Source organism: Pseudorasbora parva, chromosome 15 (genome assembly GCF_024679245.1).
Source record: "Pseudorasbora parva isolate DD20220531a chromosome 15, ASM2467924v1, whole genome shotgun sequence".
Classification (NCBI taxonomy): domain Eukaryota; kingdom Metazoa; phylum Chordata; class Actinopteri; order Cypriniformes; family Gobionidae; genus Pseudorasbora; species Pseudorasbora parva.
Genome location: NC_090186.1, coordinates 40525626 through 40534737, shown reverse-complemented (window position 1 = coordinate 40534737; position 9112 = coordinate 40525626).

The window sequence follows — 9112 nt, the reverse complement described above, 5'->3', positions numbered from 1 at the left end:
AATCGTTTTCGAATTAATTAAAAATTAATGTTTCGAACATTAATAATCATAAATGTTTCTTGAGCAGCAAATCAGCATGATTTCTGAAGGATCATGTGACACTGAAGACTGGAGTAATGATGCTGAAAAATCAGCTTTGATCACTGGAATAAATTACAGTTTAAGACATATTCAAGTAGAAAACTGATTTTAAATTGTAATACATTTTTCACAATAATTTTCTGTATTTCTGATCAGATAAATTAAGGCTTGGTGAGCAGAAGAGACTTCTTTTAAAAACTTTTTTTTTTTTTTTTTAAATCTTACCAACCATACACTTTTGAATGGTAGTGCATCAGTAAGTGCTGGATGTGAGTATCTTGAATTTATGGTGAAACTATTTATTCATTAATGGTGTTTTTATTTATTTTATTTATTCAATATAAAGAGCATTTAATTTGCTGAAAATATGTTCAGTTTCCATAAAAGTTCTATCATAGTAGAGAACGTCAGCCTTGCCAAATGAATAATAGTCAATAATATTAATAATTGCTCTTCTGACACGAATATGAAGGAAAAAAAGAGTTTAACAACATCTACTACATACAATTTTCAATTAAAAAGGTCTCAAAGATGCAGTCTAGACAGAAATATGATGTATAGAATGTGGAAACATCAAATAACTGTGGCGTACTAAAGCACTTTTTAACTGATAGATTATGTATAGCAAATGATCTTTTTCTCTTCAGATGCTCATGAATGGAATGTTCCATTTTTACCACATGAACCTTTTAGCACACAAAACTGGAAGGTTCTTGCTTATTAAATGACAGAAAAGAAAAGCCATAGCAATATATGTTCTCAGCCATTCACAGAGATGTGAAAATATGATTTGAAGCAATAACTGAATGTTTTCACAGCATTTGTTGAACAGCATTTGACTGAATTTGTCTGCATTCTATAGCAAATCCTTCCCTTGCAGGTCAAAAGGATATCAAGCCATTTTTTTTGAAGATTTGTTATTTTCTATTTTATTTACCTTTACATTACTTGATTTTATCAATAAATAATATAATTTAAGCACATTCTTCACATTTCTTCAACTTAAATTCAAAATAACAATTTGGCTGTCTCTGCCGACCTCTTTTGGAGAAAAAATAATATAACATGATATTTCATGACTCTTGCCACTAGATGTCCTTATAGCTCTATGTGGAGCGAATGAGCTGTTCCGCTGGGTCCTAAAGTCAGTTCTGCAGTTTATCTCTTCAGTATGCCTTCAGATACACTTGTAGACATTATAAAATCATCTTTTTGGTAAGGTTTTAGCATTTTTAGTTTTGAAAATGCTAATAAAATGCTAAAACTTGACCCATAAGATGTTTTTATAATGTCTACATGTGTATCTGAATGTATACTGCTGAGATAAACTCAAATGTTGAGCAGTTTTCTGTGTGCACTGAAACATTTCTCACATTCCCTTCATTCCTAAGGGGGTCAAATTGACCCATGAGGGAAGGATTTGTAAACTCCTCGATTTAAATTAATTTTGTGTGTGTTTGTGGTTCAAGTGCGACAAAAGTCCTGAGGTCTTGGACCACTCCAATGAACATAACATTTTTTTTAAAAATGTTTTAAAAATAAGTTTTGGGTCAAAATGACCCGAGAGAAGGATGAATATATCCAGCTTAAAGGGATAGTTCACTCAACAACAAAACTGAAATCATTTACTCATTTATGCTGTACTGTTATGAGACATTTCTTACATGTGGTTTTATGTAATATTTATGCACTGATTGTTGTCTGTCAGTCCTTGTGATGATCAGATATGAATACGTTTACCATAATAAAGGAAACACTATAAGATAGAATTGATGTGAACTGGAAAGACTGATCTCTTCTGAGTTTTAGTCACACAGTTTAATAACGACTGCCAGTCTCTGATAACGTTTATTCTGTCTCCATGAGGATTTCTGGGTCTGTTATTTATGACAGTCGCAGTTGTGTGTGTGATTATCTCTGTTTCTCCTTGTGAAGGTTTTGTGGATGTTGTACGATGCTCTAATGGACAATAATATAAGTTTATCTTCGCGTTATCTGTTTGATTATACGCAATGACTTTTTTTTTTAAATAAATGTCAAAAATTATATAAAGAGATTCAATAATGCATTAAATAGTGGACTTCTCTTACATTCTGACATCTGTGTTTTTCATCTTTGATTTGAAGACTTGAGCTGTTTTTCCAGCTGGAAGTATTTCTGTTTGGAGAGCAAATGCCGGTCAGGGTTACATTCACAAAAATAAGCAGATTATTCCCGCTTACGAGCTGCGTCACATTCATTTGTGTTCAAACATAAAAATGTGTAATTATTTATTTCTGGATTATAGCAATCTGATTGATTTCTTTTCAGATAAAGAACTGCATGACAAATATAAATAAACACACACTCGTATATTTGACTTCAAACCCTCAGAGATTAGCAAATATTCCTTGTAAATAAACAATGACTTTATTTGTGTTCAAGATCACAGTCATTTGATCTAGTTTTGGTGGGATGTTTTTCCAGTGACAATGAGATCTGTTTCTTTATCTCTAACTCACTAATGAGTTCTGGCTCCCTGCAGCTGTGGTTGCTAGGGTGTTCTTACTGGTTGCTAAGGTGTTGCTAGGGTGTTCTGACTGGTTGCTAAGGTGTTGCTACAGTATGTGGTTGCTAGGGTATTCTGGTAGTTGCTTGCTGGTCCACGTCAAAAGAGTCCAGTCTCTGTAGATACGTCCCGAGTTCTTCCTTCAGTGTCGGCTGGTGAAATGTAATTTCTCTGAGAAAGAGAGATCGTTGAGATGGCTGTTGTACCTTTTTGTCTATGAATAATCAAGCTAATCGATGCAGATAAATTAACAGCATGTCAGACAGCTCCAACTGCATCATTTCACAGGCCGTCAGGAACCATCAACACATTAGTCTCTCTTCACTGAGAGACGCCACACGGGTAATTAATGAGGCTCGTATAAAAGATGCTTACACTGGAAGAACCCTGTACGGCTCTGCTAACCGAATCAAAATCCAAGTGTGTGTGTGTGTGTGTGTGCGCGTGTGTGTGTGTGCGTGTGCGTGTGTGTGTGTGTTGGGATTGTGGAACAGATCCTGCTCTGAATGTCTGTAACTATCTTTGTAGATGGGAAAGGAAAGCTCATGCCTGTTCGCTAGGGCAAGAGGTCTTCAATCTTTATCAGGTCTAGGACCCCTTTGGTGGACAGAATTATAGGTAAATACATAGGATATATATTTGGAGGCCAGGGCAACACCTCAAACTCTTCATCATGTCCCTCAAATCATTCCTGAACAATGTGTGCAGTGTGGCAGGGCTCATTATCCTGCTAAATGAGGGACATCCACCAGGGAACACCATTGTCATGCAGGGCTGTACCTGGTCTGTAACAATAGTTTAGTTTGGTGGCATGTGTCAAATGTACATTCACATGAATAGCTGGACCCAGGACATTTCCTAGAACATTGTCCAGGGCATAACATTCCCTCCACCAGCTTGTTGTCGTCCTGTAGTTCATCCTCCGGATGCCATTAATTCCCCAGGTTAACTGCACACGAACACAGACGTCCATGATGTAAAAGAGAACTGGGCTCATCACATCAGACCAGGTGTCCTTCCTCTGGTCTAAGGTCCAGTTCCACATTCACAGCAGATGCACTGTGTTGTGACACATTCCTCCCATAATCATCCTTAAAATGTTGTGACTGTGCCACAGTAGACCTTCTTCTGGCTCGGACCAGATGGGATAGACTTCATTGCCCTCGTGCATCAATGAGCCTTGGCTGCACAACACCCTGTCACCGGTTTGTGGTTTATCCCTCTTCTAACACTGTTGGTCAATTTTCACCACTGACTGCTCACCAGGAGCAAGTCTTGCCATTTCAGAGATACTCGAACCCAGTTTCCCAGATCTTTATTAATTATAATTATTAAATAATATAATTATTAACTTATTGTTTGCTTTCCATCTAATCTCAATATGAGGCCTTAGCTGATTAACAATATTATCTTTTACTTTACCGCTGTGAATGGTCACAATGTTTTGGCTAAAGAACAAAACTTGAAAGTATGGTTAGGCTATTTATTACTCTTAAATAGAAAAGATTTAGCTAACAGCTGAGATGAGAGCTGCTCATGGTGTGCTGGTTCTGTCAGTCTGTAAACGAGTTAGTGTAATTGTCTGTGATTAATTACATCTGCAGATGATTTTGTCCCAGAGTGCATTAATTCACTAATAACCTCTCGGTGTCTCACACGCGACCAGGCGAAACACGAATGCTGATCAGGGAATTAATGGATTAGCATCTGAGCGTCATGATAAATTAAATCCGCTCGGTTTGATATAGTGCGCATCTTGCACTTACAAGAACTGACTCATCTAGCGACCTCATATATCTGATGATATATCAGCACATTATATCTCATGAATATTTCATTTTTAATACTTGTTGAAATGAGCAGGAATTTGACTCATCAAACGTGTTTCTTAATGGAAAATCAAAATTGTCAAAACGATTATCATTTAATTCTGTTTCTGCATTTCTCTATATCTTTATCATCACAAAGCACAGTCACAAAAAGACCATAGAGACACGTTTGGCGAAGGTTAATGATCAAAAATAGATGTATGATCTGCACTGCCCTCTAGTGGTTAGGATACGACATGACATCAAAACTCACGTGTTTGAACCTGAACCATAGACTGTAAAAAAAAAATGGTTTGAACCTGAACGAAAAAAAAAAAAAACTGCTCTACACAATGCAAATTATCAAGCATATCGGACAAATTATTGTAATTATTTTTAATATGAATGCAACTGCAAGCATCTGTTAAATCAAAAGTATTTCCCTAAAAATATTTTAGTTCATTTATATAGGCGAGTGTTATAGTTTGCTAACATTTTGAAATAGTTTTTATATTTTATGTTTTCATTTTAATTTTAGTCAAGGTTTGGCGATTTTAGTACTCCATTGTGTCATTTTTATAACTTTATTTTTAAAATGTGTATCCTATAGTCTTTTATTATGCTTTGGACTTCACTTAGACTAAATGAAAATTAGAAGTGTTCCCCTGGCACCCAGCTGAATAAAAAAGTTTCATTTTATTTTATTTCAGTTCAAGTATATTTTATTTCAAGTAATGCATTTTAAAAATGTTTTATTGTTAATAGTGTTTCACTTCAAAATGAAAATTTTCTGATAATTTACTCCCCTTCTCATCCAGGATGTTCATGTCTTTTTTTCTTCAGTGGAAAAGAAATTTGAGTTTTTTGAGGAAAACATTCCAGGATTTTTCTCCATATAATGCACTTCAATTGCAACCAACGGGTGAAGGTCCAAATCAATGCAGTTTCAAAGGAAGGGCTTCAGAGAGGCTCTGCACGATCACAGACGATGGTCTTATAGTCTTATCTAGCCAAACGATCGGTCATTTAAAAAATACAATAAACCTAACCTAAACTACTCATCTTGCGCTGCCGTGCTCGCGCCAGTGATTGCGCAATCACGTCGAAAACGTCACACGACGTAAACGGAAGCACCGCTTTGTGAAGACAAAAAAAGAAGGAAAAAATCTAAACTAACGATGTTTAACCATTTTGAAGTTGAAGATGAAGTGTTTTTTGGTAAAGGCCGTTTGTATTCGTCCTCGCACGTTCGCTTGGTAAGGTATACCTATTTTTGCCCACGTCTAGTCTCGTTCCTAGTCGTTTTCAGCTGTGCCACGCAACAACTCAGGTCAACACAACAAGCATCCTTCGTGAACGCAGGTTGAAGCTTTATTAGGGGTTCAAGCATGAAATGCTGAAACCCTATTGTAATTGTACTGATTTTTATTAGGGGTTCAAGCACGAAGTGCTGAAACCCTATTGTAATTGTACTGATTTTTATTATTATTATTATTATTCTCCGATAAAACGCGTTGTGCAGCCCAAACCGTAAGGGCTAGAGACTTGAAAATTTACCCGAAGGTAGTCCAAAAATCGAGGAGAGGTTATCAAAATATGAGCCCAATCGGCCAATAGGTGGCGCTATAGCGCAAAAAACCAAAAAATTTTACATTTGTGAGCTTTTCTCATAAACCGGTGGTCGTAGACTCAAATGATTTATACTTTTGAAATCCTTGGGCCAAGACGAAAAAACTGTAAGCGGGAATTTTTTTGTTTCGTCTTAAAATGTCCGCCATTTTGGAGTATGTCTGAAACCTATTTTTGAGAACTAGTCCCTGGTTTTTAGACCGATCGGAACCAAACCAGTGTCAAAATGTTCTCTGGTGGCTAATTATCAATAGTTATCGAAAAAAAGTTGAAATTTCGATTCATTTTTGCTAATTGGCTTCAAAATGGACGTTCAGGGCGGAGCCTATTTTGCTAAAAAGGCTATAACTCAAGAAGGAAATGAGATATCGTCACCAAACTTGGTACACATGTGTATCGGCTCAATTTGAGGTCACGATAAAAAAATTGCGACGATTGGCCACTTGGTGGCGCTATAATGTGAAAAAAACATGAAAAAAGCTATAACCACACGACCGCTAGTCCGATTGACCTGAAAATTAGTATGCAGTGTCTTGGCCCAAGGCCCCATGTATTTCTATGAGGACATTGGCGTATCTAAAAAAACATGGCCGCCATCGGCCAATGAATTTTAAGCACCTATTAGATGGGGTTAACAGAGGTCGATCGGAACGAAACGCGGTGGGCATGTTTTACTCATGGTCCTAGAGGTCTGTAAGAATTTTGAAAGAAATCGGCCACTAGTTGGCGCTAACTCAAAAGGGAAGCTCAAAAATTCACAAAAATTGTTGGGTATATGTAGCATGACAAGCTGATGAAGCATGCAAAGTTTTAAAGAGATCGGACTATAGGTGGCGCTATAACTGTTAAAAAGCTATAAAAACCATGCATTTCCTATGGTAAATTGCCTATATTGGCTGTAAATGGACTTTTCCATCTATTATTTTAGTGTTTAAAATCTTGCTAAATAAAACTTAATGTCTTTAATGCCTATGTACTTTAAAGACCTTAAAGGCTTGAACCCCGCTAAATGCTGCTTGCAGCTTTAATTATTATTATTATTCTGCCGTAAAACTCATCGTGCAGACCAAACCGTAAATGCTAGAGACTTCAAACTTTGTCAATAGGTAGTCCAAAAATCGAGGAGAGGTTATCAAATTATGAGACAGATTGGCCAATAGGTGGCGCTACAGCAACCAAAAACGCGAAATGGCTCATAACTCCTAAACCGTTGCTTCTAAGGGTCAAGTGTCTTATATCATTGGAAAGCTGAGACCATGACGAACAAAACGTATATCTCCGATTTCATTTCCGGTATGCAAATTTTTCCGCCATTTTGAATTTTGTCAAAAACCTACTTTTGCGAACTAGTCCCTGGTTTTTTGACATATCGGAACCAAACCAGTGCCAAAATGTTCTCTCTAGTCTGAATATCAATAATTATCAAAAAAAAGTTGAAATTTTGACTCAGGAACGAAAAGGGGCGTGGAAATGTACATTTAAGGCGGAGCCTATTTTATTAAAGAGGCTATAACTCCAGCAAGAAATTAGATATCTTCACCAAACTTGGTACACATGTTTATGGGCTCAGTCTTTGGTCACGATAAAAAAATCGCGACGATTGGCCACTTGGTGGCGCTATAACATGGAAAAAACACAAAAAGGGCTATAACCACGCGACTGCTAGTTCGATTGACTTGAAAATTGGTATGCAGTGTCTTGGCCCAAGGTACCATGTCTGTCTATGAGAACATTGGCGTATCTCAAAAAACATGGCCGCCATCGGCCGATGAAATTTGAGCACCTATTAGACAGGGTTAACGGAGGTCCATCGGAACAAAACTCAGTGGGCATGTTTAACTCATGGTCCTAGAGGTCTGTAAGAATTTTGAAAGAAATTGGCCACTAGTTGGCGCTTACGAGTTTTATGGCTCTGCAATCGCGTGGTGTTGCACACATCGGCAAAATATGCATATCATATGATAGATCTCCTCATGTTGAACAACTTTGCCTCTAGAACCATTGCTGTCAATAAAATCGTTAAATAAATATTTTCAATTATGTTAAAAACCTACTTTTGCGAACTAGTCCCTGGTTTTTTGCCCAATCAGAACCAAACCAGTCTAGGACAATTCTCTGGACTCTCTAGATCAATAATTATTAAAAAAAGTTGATTTTTTTGCATTTGGATGGCTATAACAGGGCCATTTAGAAAAGAGGCGTGGCAAAATACACTCAAAAGCCTATAAATCCTAAGCGGAAACTCAAAACTTCACGAAAATTGTTGGGTATATGTGGCATAACATGTTGAAGACACATGCAAAGTTTTATGGAGATCGGAGTATAGGGGGCGCTATAAGTGTTAAAAAGCTTGGGAAACCATGTATTCCCTATGGTGAATTGCCTGTATTGGCTGTAAATGGTTTTCCATCTTGTTAATCAGGTGGCGTTAAAACAGCCACATAATATGCATATATTATGATAGATCTTCTCATACTGAACAACTTTGCCTCTATAACCAATACTGTCAATCAAATCTTTATTTAAATATTCACAATTATGTGAAAAAACTCGTTTTGCAAACTAGTCCTTGCTTTTTTTGCCTGATCGGAACCAAACCACAGCAGTATGATTCTCTGGACTCTCCTGATCAATAGTTATCAAAAACATGTTGAACTTTACACTTTGGGTAGCTATAACAGGATCATTTGGAGAATAGATGTGGTAAAACATGCTCAAAAGCATATTAATACTGAAAGAAAACTCAAAACTTCACAAAAATAGGTGGGGTGTGTGTGTGTGTGTGTGTGTGTGTGTGTGTGTGTGTGTGTGTGTGTGTGTGTGTGTGTGTCTCTGTCTGTCTGTCTGTCTGTCATGCTAGCAAACAGCACTTCCAACATGCTACACATGCTAGCAGTGATTAGCTAAGTGTTAATCAGGCAAAGAACATAGTAAGAACTCTATAAACATTATAGTGACCATCTGTGTTAGCTAACAACTGCCTAGCAACACCATAACAACCATCAAGAACAACCTAGCAACCACCTAGCAACATGTTTATCATGTT